At 30.9% G+C, this 10,347-nt stretch overlaps 1 pseudogene; it reads right to left on the bottom strand.

Annotated features, from left to right (window-relative positions):
• Positions 1 to 5,285: 5,285 nt before the first annotated feature.
• On the bottom strand, positions 5,286 to 6,514 carry LOC149534124 (peroxidase 12-like; annotated as a pseudogene).
• Positions 6,515 to 10,347: the final 3,833 nt, after the last annotated feature.

Raw genomic sequence — 10,347 nt, 5'->3', positions numbered from 1 at the left:
TTATTGTTATTAATATTTTGGTTATTAGGTGTTACTGAGTTAGTTAGAGTTAATATAACGATCTAAGTGTTGTAAGTCATAGTTGACTAGATAACTTGCTTAGGGGTTATGTTTTAAAATGATGTGAATGTTCTAAATAAATTAAATGATGAATAATAATGATTTAATTAGTTAAATTATAGTAATATTATAAATGAGATCAAGTTCTTAGTGGATAGATCAACTTCAGATATGATGCAAACTGGTTCACCCAAGGGATTGAACTATCACACTGAAGCGAATATGAGGTTACATAATAACCTAATATAACTTGTGAAATTTAATGAACATAATAATGCAAAATGAAAAATGATCAAGTAAGGTTGATTAAATCAACAATTGGGGTGAAAACCCGAATGTCCCATCGTTGTGGTGTTATTCCACATGCATGTCAGGGAACTAAATTACATGAATCTACCTTACTCAAATAAACATATTTAATTCAAATTTAACTTGAGAAATATGGAACTCTAATGTTTCCTTGAATATGATGTCACATCTTAACTATAATTTAGTTAAATTGAGTTATGCAACCCGAACTAAGTGTTCCTGTAGCACTAAAACCTAAGGTTTCGTCATGGTGCAATAGGTGTGAGATGTCAACTCTACATCATTATGAATTACAATCAAAGCTCACTTCAATCCTATCTTAAATTTTTGTAACGTATTCAATTTAGCATGTGCTAACATGTGTTTATTAACTTTATAAAAAAAAAATTGTTCGTGTATTTTTGCCCAATTTTTGGGTGTTACAATATATAAATTCATATATTTTTATTAGTAATAGTGAATTGGAAATGAAAATGATAGCAATAAACAAAAATAGTAAATTCAATTTATTACATTAAGTTTTAATGATTAGAATAAAAAGGTTTCTATATGACTATCAATTTTATCTATAAAAGAGTTCAATGGAAATTCTAATAGTAGTAGGGAAAATTAAAACCCCAACTAGAGCACTTAATATTTAAGCTTAACAATGTAACAAATGATGAATAGTAATATAGCAATCCAATATTTATATTATTTTATACGACCATCAAAATAGTAGTGAAGCCTGAACAAATGAGTGCATTTCCCTCACATATTTCATTGTAATTATGAACACATATTGGTGTGTTCCTAAAGGTAAAAAGAATCCATGAACACAAATCAAACCACATATTAGAGTTAGAGATAAAAGAAAAATCAAACTCAAAAGAGGGATAATTATCCAAAATTGGCAAAAGTAGGTGCTAACTAGGATTTCTCCTCACCAGGTCAAAAACTTGGTTTCAAAAATACACTGAAATATACTCTATGGCATGGCCTTAAAACCCTCCTCACATAGCTTGCAAGTCAATAAAAGTTTAGTACAAAACAAAAATCAAGAAACAACCAGTAATGGATTTGAAGTGAGCATGTCCTCTTTTGCAAATTTTCTAGGACCAAAGATTACATAGGAGAGAAAGGTAGGAAAGCAATCTCAAATGGAAGTAGGATAGGTGCATTCAATTTGGTTGATAATGGGAAAACTTGTGGGGGAAGGAAGGTGAGCTAATGTGAAATTAATTTCATTATGAGGAAGAGTAATGGGTGGAAAAACTAGGATACATTAAATTATTTGTTTGAATGGTGACCATGTGATTTGATGCCACACAACCACCATCATTGTTCACATGTTATTGTGGGAAGATGGTAATGGGTCAATGCATGTCCTATGTAGGTCACCAAAATGGCCAAAAACTAACATGTCCAACATGAATGTGGGATAAATGTGGCAAAAGACATCCTAAAATTAAAAAAATTAGGCAGTCTATATGGCTTACCATTTTTAAAGTTTTTAGGTCCAAATGGCACCTCATGTGAACCATAGAATATAGGGTGTGCATGTTTTCGAATCCCTCCCCTGTATCTTGTTACCTCAAAGGCATTTATTTTTTGAAAGTGATGACCTAATTGTTTCATCCAGTAATCCCTAATTGTACACAAATAAGCAAGACCATTGAAATAATCTAGTACATCCATTTTCCCTAACCACTTTACACTATTTGATTTGGCATTCATCAACCACTGATATCATTACATTGATCTTATTCATCCATATTCTTGTCATTTTCTTTACTACTTTTTACTAATACAAAATTTCTTTTATCGTCAAATAGTGAAAATTATTGTCATTACTAACTCTTAAATATGAAATACATAAGGAGGTAGTAATTGCATCGATCAACATATTGTGCTCAACTACATACAACATCGTTTTATAGGTAAAATATTATTTCACTATTAGCATATATGTTGTGCATTCAGAAAATGACCTTGAATATTTTTAAAGAATAAGCATAATAATTATTATTAATGCACATCTATCAAATATGAAGATAAAATCTTACAGTGGTCTATCATAAGTGAGTATAGTCCAATTCTCATAATACATGCATCTCCAACACCTATTAGTGATAATTTTTATAAAATAAATAGTATTTTGAGCCATGCTAGAAAAATAGCATGGAGTTTCATGCAAATTCTTACATTCAAAGAATTAATCATGTTATGTATATGGTAGGTTTTTCTTTCCATCAATTTTGAATAGTTTTTATTTTTATTTTTCTATGATTCTTTATACACTAATGACTTGTTTTCTTCTTTGGGTTCATTCAATATATATAGTTTCTTAGCTTTTACCTTTGCTTTAGTTCTGCTAAAGTTTGAATTAGTAGCAATTGGATATTCTTAGTATGAAAATTATGGAAAGGAATAATATTGTCTAAAGAGGTGATATTAAATTATAAGATATAGATTTTTTCTTAGTTAGGGAGGAGTATAATGTATGATGCATAATGGAAGGTCTAGTCAAAACAAGGGTGATGGTGAGTGTTAAGAAGGTGGTTGAGTGACCAATATACTTCATATTACTATTATAAAAATGATTTGCAATTTATATAAAATGATCATGTCATAGAATTTTCATTTGTCAATTCCCTTAATTAATCCTCTTTTCACCTTTTTGGTGCAACTTATAAACTATCTTGAATCCATATCTTGGTGCATCTTTTTGGCATGGAAAGGTGGGACATATGAAAAGACTTAGAAGGCTTCATACTCTTAATATAATTATAAATGTTATTCATAGATTATCAATATTATTAAAGTCCATGTCATTTGAACAAGAATCTAGAAACACACATAATGACTTATTACAATTATTTAACTTTTAAAATTTAATCAATTCCAATTTGCTTGATATATATATAGTCATTTGATATGATATTGACGAATTAACTTTGAACATGTTAGATTGTAGGAAACCTTAATTATTTATTTAGATCTATAATAAATAATTATCAAGATACAAACTATAAATCTTTGAACATATTTCAATTGGTTGATTAGATTTTTTATAATTTACTCCAATATATTTGTTCTCAATAATTATATTCACAATTTTCCTTGCAATTAATTTTCCTTGCATCAAACAATATTTGACAATACTTGAAACCATTTTTACTATATTAGCATACTAAACTAGTTTTTTTCCTTTAAACAAGGGTTGCATGTAGCTCTAGTCCCTACTTATACTAGAGTAGGAGGAAGGTATTTGGAGATGGCTTTGGAAAGTTGAAGACTAAACAATATGTAGAGAGAGTGAATAAGGGAATGAGTTGCCAAAGTTTAAGTACATAGATATCTATGACCAACAAATAATCTATAGTAGTGTTTCTAATAAACTTTTGAGTGACAATGATGCAACTTATCTTCCTTCATCAATAGTTGTTGGTTCCACGCTATGAAAGTGATGTTGACATACCAGCAATATTGGGAGGATTTCTGAGGCTAACACCTCCTCATGGATATTGAAAAGTGGGGTTGAATGGTATGGTAGTAGGGAAATGGTGATAGTATCTTATTGGACTAGAAAATTGTATGGTAGTAGGGGAATGGTGATCACATGTTGTGACACTAGTAATTAGAATGATCCCCAGTAATTGGGAAAGTAGCGCAGCATTGGTGTGGTTTTTTGAAACACAAACAAATGAATTTTTCTATGTATATATAACAATAGAAAGTCAATATAAAATGAGAGAAAAATGGAACAAAGATGGGCAAATTAAAAAATGTAAAAATCCAAATAAAGATAGTGGAGAAAAGATTGACCCCATTCCTTTGATCTACTCTCTAGACACAAAATGCAATTATGGTTCAACCCTCACCAAGTCCATTGAAAACATCTCATGGATAGGATAACAAGCATCCATGCTTTAATCTATCTTGATATCCATTGAAAACATTTCATGGATAGGATGAGAAGCATCCAGGCTTTAATCCATATGCAAATTCACTCAAATTCCCTCATCTTGCACTCAATTTGAACTTTCAACTTGTGGATTTTTACAATTTTATATTCTATCATTTGTTTAATGGAGCACTTTGGTTAAATTTTCTCTATTTATGGTAAAGGGAAGCCCTCAAGCTGATACTTCTATAGATGCTAATACCAATTGACATGACACTACAAATGTTAAGACATTTCTACTGCCATTTAAATTTATTCTATTATTTTTAAAACTTTAGTTCTAGAAGGTACAAATATTATTTTATAGAAAATACATGAAAGACACATTAGGATGGAATATCTCATGAATAAATACTATGAAACCTAACATTTCTACCATAGTCATTGTGTTGTTAAACACAACTTGCCAATACAATAAAAAAGATTTAAAACTGATGTCCCCTCTAATGAATATTTGAAAGTACATAGATCTAAGCATTGACAAACCAAGAGTTAAAAACTTAAAAGAAACTATTACATTAATTTTTATCACAAAAATATAGCTTCCGACTATGATAAATATGTGCAAATCTAAGCATTGACATGCAACTCATATACTTTGCAAACCGGTACAACTAAAATACAATTAGAAAAAACTTGGTAAAAAAGACTCAAATTTTGATATATTGTCTGAAATTGAAAAAGAAAAAAAATTTATTTGTGAAACCCTTAGAAGCATATAGTGAGAATCAACCTTTTCATCCATTTGAAAAAAAAAATTAAAAAATTTACAACAAGAATATTAAGAAAATCTGAAGACAAAAAACATTAAATCACATCCCAAATCAAAATAAGAAAAACTAAGAAACTTAAACCCCAACAACATATAAAAACTCTCTACATGTGTCTTGGCCTATGTTTATGGCTTAACTTTTGTAGTTGGCTACAATTCTATCTTTAATGCTTCCATGTAGTAAACAGGCTAAACCACCTAGGAAACCATATCACCTTTGAGGATATCTAGGTGACCCGTCATCAACATGTTCAAAATGAATTGTTCAACATGCTCAAAATGATTGTTCAAAGAAGGATGTTTGATTCATTGTAAAATCAATTAGCACATCTCAAGTTCTACTATTCAAGTACAGGGTCTGGCCAAATGTGAAAAGTGTCTATCTATTGAGAAGGTCCATGTAATACTTATTTTCAAAAACATTGAATATCCATTTTATTTGTATTTAGAGTTATATTTGTGGGATAAATGAGGTAAAGTTGATTAGCAAATTTTTGGTCAAGAGTTAGATCTTGTTGCTTTTCACCAATTGTGGTGTTGTGTAGTCTATTATCGAATGATGAGTAGCTCGCTTTGTCAATTGTGTTCCCACCTAAAAATCAACTGTTGTAAGAAACAAAATCATCAGAAAACCTATTGATAGGATTAATAACTTAAAAATATATATAAATGTTTACCTAAAAGAGCCACCGGATCTGTGCACACCCGAAAATCAAATGTTGTAAGAAACAAAATTAATGGGAATATCTATTGATAAGATCAATAATAACAAATATATAATTGTTTGCTTGAAAGAGCCACCAAATCTGTGAACATTAAGTTTTTGAGAGACAAGACACTCATAAGACCAATTATGCTCAAATAGGGTGCATGTAAATTGTTAAGAATAGTTGTTAAATTTACAAAGCTAAGGTTGTCTCTCCTTTCTAGCAATAATGGATAGAATGGTCCTCTAGCCTTCAAAAAGAACACTCAAATTTATTTAAGAAAACAACCTACAAAAATTTGGAAAACTTAATCAATAAGATGAAAACTGTGGTTGGAACTAAAAAGTTCAAGACCTTGTTGATAGAGTCAAGAGCAGCCAAAGCCCAGATGTCTATGCATGACACAATTCCACTACAAGTTGCTTCCACTCTTTCTTTTATGTCATTAATAATTGTGAAGGTCATCTCTTGCAATGGTACATTTGGTAGAGTCGCCCTCTCATTTGATGACTCATTCAATAGCACTGAAGTATCACATCCCTATCAAATTCATACCCAAAAAAGGTTGATTAACACATGAAATACCTAAAAATAAATGTAACTAGGGTATTTTTCAAATGAGTGTGCCTACATGAAGCAGTCATGGAAATGTAGTTTGAGCAAGCCAACCACCTTTGTAATGTCTTGATTGAGATAGAACTCAATACATTCTCTTAACATTATTGAGATAGATGAATAAAAATTATACTCCATCTTCATATGAATTGATCATATGTTGACTTGATGAGTAAATAAACTTAATAATTTTTGGGAAAGCATCTTTGCATGCAAAGAATGTAGGTGGACTAACACTCCATATGGATCTACTACTGAAGCTATAGTAACTAATCTCACTTCTGTTGAGTCTGCCATTGCTGGTTTGGATGCCTGGTCTAATGTTGTTAGTACTAGATAAATTGTTTCTTGTGTATTGATGTTGGTCTTGCTATAGGATATGCTTGAACAGAAGAATCACTTGCTTTGTAAATTAGTGAAACTATTGCCTAAATTGCAGCATAATAAACAAGCATTCATGCATAGAACCACGCTGCATGACTCGCATGACCGCATTTTTCATTATGCATTTATGCATAATTCCATTTGCAGATGGCATGTTTTGCCACAATCCATTGGTAAAAGGTGAATTTCCTTCCAATCTTGTGTGGAGAAAAAGAAAGACTACCGACAATATGGCAAGGAGCCAATGAGAGGGTGAAAATTTTGAATGTAAAAATAGTGTTTAATGGAAAATGAGAACTAATCATCTTTTTATGGGATTGATTTCCTATTTTTAGTATTCTCGAGAGAAGATTGAATACCAAAAGTTAGGCAAAAACATTAGCCCCTGCCTATAGGCAACAAGGACTAATAATCTAGGAATGCCAAATTATTGACTTAGTTATATTAATAATGTGTCCACTTATGTCTCTTTTCTTGGAAGAATGTAGTTTTTAACTTTAATAGTCTTTGTTTTAAGAAAATAATTATTTTAATTAAAAAGTGCTCAGTTATTTTTACATTCTTTATTTTGAAATCTATCTTTTAAGACTCAATATCAAATATTATTATTGAAATTTAAAGTCGAATGACAATGTTAATATTAACTTTTTAAAATAATTTTCATTATAATATATAATAATAATAATAATTTTAAACAAAATTTTAATTATGAGAAAATGTAATTTGTAAACTCTGAACAAATTTTGAAAATGTACAAATCTTTGACATACTTATTGTTATTATTGTATACAAACACTTTAGATTGATAAAGACTTCTTGATAAAGACACAGCCTAGAGCAAAACACCAATCAATCCACATGCATCTAGTTGCACTGCCCACTCTCCCATGTGTAAGGACAATACATAAACAATAAACTTAACTAGAAATTGCACCTTGGTATGCAATGGATACGCCGAAGATATATTGAAGATACATTGTGAACAAATATGTAAAGAGGATAGGAGTAGATAGTATTACACTTCATAGAAACATATAATTGATCTTAGAGTTTTGTTTCAAGGGTGACAACAAATTATGTATGGAAATTATAATTATCTTCATGGGAACCATAATTGTAATTAATGTGATAATTTTTTTTCAACAGTGTGATAGACTTTGTTAAATTATATAAAAAGGCATTTACTTTAGCCTCGAGTGAATTAATGAGTGTATTATTAAAAAGAAAAAAAAATGGTAACTAATTAAATCATGTTAATTCCCAAAGTTGAGTTGCAAAGATTATATGAGATCTAGAACAAGAGGTTGGTCTAGATGGGATCACCTCGTATATTTGAAATAAATACGCCATGACTAGGTATGCCTATTACCCATTTCCTATGCATAGGCCCAACATGATGTGATTCTCCATTTGTTTATGGTCTTCTGGACATAATGGTTTTCCAAGTGGTAGTCTAAGGATATCAATACATGTAAAATTACCCTAAATACCTATCTAAATGACTTATATTATGTTCTTTTGCATGGATTTCATTTTTCTCATCTTTCCATGCTCACTCATTAGACATTTACAATCCTCCACAAAATCTAACAACATATTAACAAAACACATATATTATAGTCTTTCATCAATCCAACACTCAGAGAGATTTTATTTGGGATTTTCAATATCCAAATTGTGTGTTCTTAATTTAGTTAGTTTAGAGCATACACAAGTTTTGGGTTTGTTTAGACTAAGATATATTTGACTATTTAGTTTTTTGAGCTTTAAGTGTTCAAAATTGGTGAGCAAAATTAGAAAGTAATGGGTAGAACTAATGAGAACCTACCCAAATTTACTCAAGTTTTGGGTTTTGTAACACTACTTATATGTGATGTCATTTCCATCTTCCTCTTATCAATTGGGTTTTCCATTCTTTCATGTTATGTGTCATGAGATCATGCAATTATTAGGACACTTTTAGTAAATATTGTGCAATCCTATAGATCAAGTAGGTCCTTAGAATATCCACTAATCATTGCAATTCTTATTAGCAGGGTACAAATCCTTCATTGTATAATATGATTTTTTTAATCCATTTAGATTGTATGAGCATTAGTTTAGAATAATCTGATAACCAATTTATACTCTTGTATCCCATGTTCTAATTGGCTATGAACCCACTATTTCCATTACTAAGGAATATTATTTGAATATCTTTGTAGGAAAGTATCTTGTTGGAAATCTGATTGAAAAGCTTATTGGTGTTGAAGATCAAAGAGGGAGATTGTTGTAAAAGAATGTTTTCAATCATTGTTTTGTCATTGATGTCAAACCTACTATTTGTAGGGATGATATTTTCTTATAAGATCCAAGTACTATCACTTAGTTGATTGATGAAGAGGAATTGATCAACAAGATGTAACAAGAGCACCTAAGGGAAAGGTTGAGTTATGATGTTGTAATGAAGTGCAAGGATTAGGTAAGACAATGGTTAAGTAATGTATTAATGACATACTTAAAGATACAGAGGTTGGTCACACTTAGAAACATTGGAGAAAGTAGTTGTAACAAAGTTGACTACAAAGCTTAAACTAAGATCATTAGTGGGTGCCGAGCAAGTTAGTTGAAACTGAGCAAATTCTTAGTAGAAGTCGAGTAACAAATATTTCTAGTGTGTGCCGAGTGATCTCCATGTGCCAAGTGAAGATCAAGTGTCAAGCATCAAAAAAAATTCAATTGGTGCCGACTAATCTTTAGGTGCCGAGCATCAGGAAAAACACAATTGATGTCGAGTAACATATTATGTCCCAAGCACTAGTATTTCAATAGTGTCAAGCTACTGCATTATTTCAAATGATGAAGATTCACCAAATCTAAGATGACATAGTGGTTACATTGAATTTTGTGAACGAGTTGGAAGATAAGGATGATGAGTTGTTGGCATAGAATCCTATGTAAATTATTTTTGGGTTAATTCCAAAGGATTATTCAAGAAGTTTCTAGAGGAAATAGAATATGGGTTAGATGTAATGAATCCTACCTAATCCATGTGAATTAAAATTGAAAAATGGAAGAATCAAGCAAGAAAAGGTACTCCAAGACTTCTATTTAAGAAGTCATAGACCAAGAAGCAAAGAGTTGTTGATACTATTGCTGCTAAAGAGCCAAATCTACAAAGAGTTAGAAGGGTTGTCAAGGAGGAGACATATAGGGAAAGGAAGAGCACAGAGGCTCTACCTCTACGAGTGGTCATGAAGAGATGATTGCACTGGTATATTGAGTGTGGAGACTCAAGGAGACAAACTTGAAAGAAAGGGCAAGCTGTCAAGAGTTGTAGTGATTGAAGGCCAGGCAAGAGTATGAGCTGAGAAGTGATCTAAGACCTGCAAGATAAGTTGTATGTTATAGTCAGGTCAAGATTTTTTAATACTCTCTAGCAATTGTATTAGATCTAAAAATCTTATTGACTTATGTTGGCCTAACAACCATTTGTAAATCCTTTAACAGGGTGGCATTCCAAATGAATGTTCTAAAGTCCTCTAACTAGGCCCACTTCTAACAGGGTGGTTAAA

This window comes from Cupressus sempervirens, chromosome 10, assembly GCF_028749045.1.
Source record: "Cupressus sempervirens isolate cs-2001-9-10 chromosome 10, ASM2874904v1, whole genome shotgun sequence".
Taxonomy (NCBI): Eukaryota; Viridiplantae; Streptophyta; class Pinopsida; order Cupressales; family Cupressaceae; genus Cupressus; species Cupressus sempervirens.
This window is presented reverse-complemented; position numbering and strand designations above follow the sequence as displayed.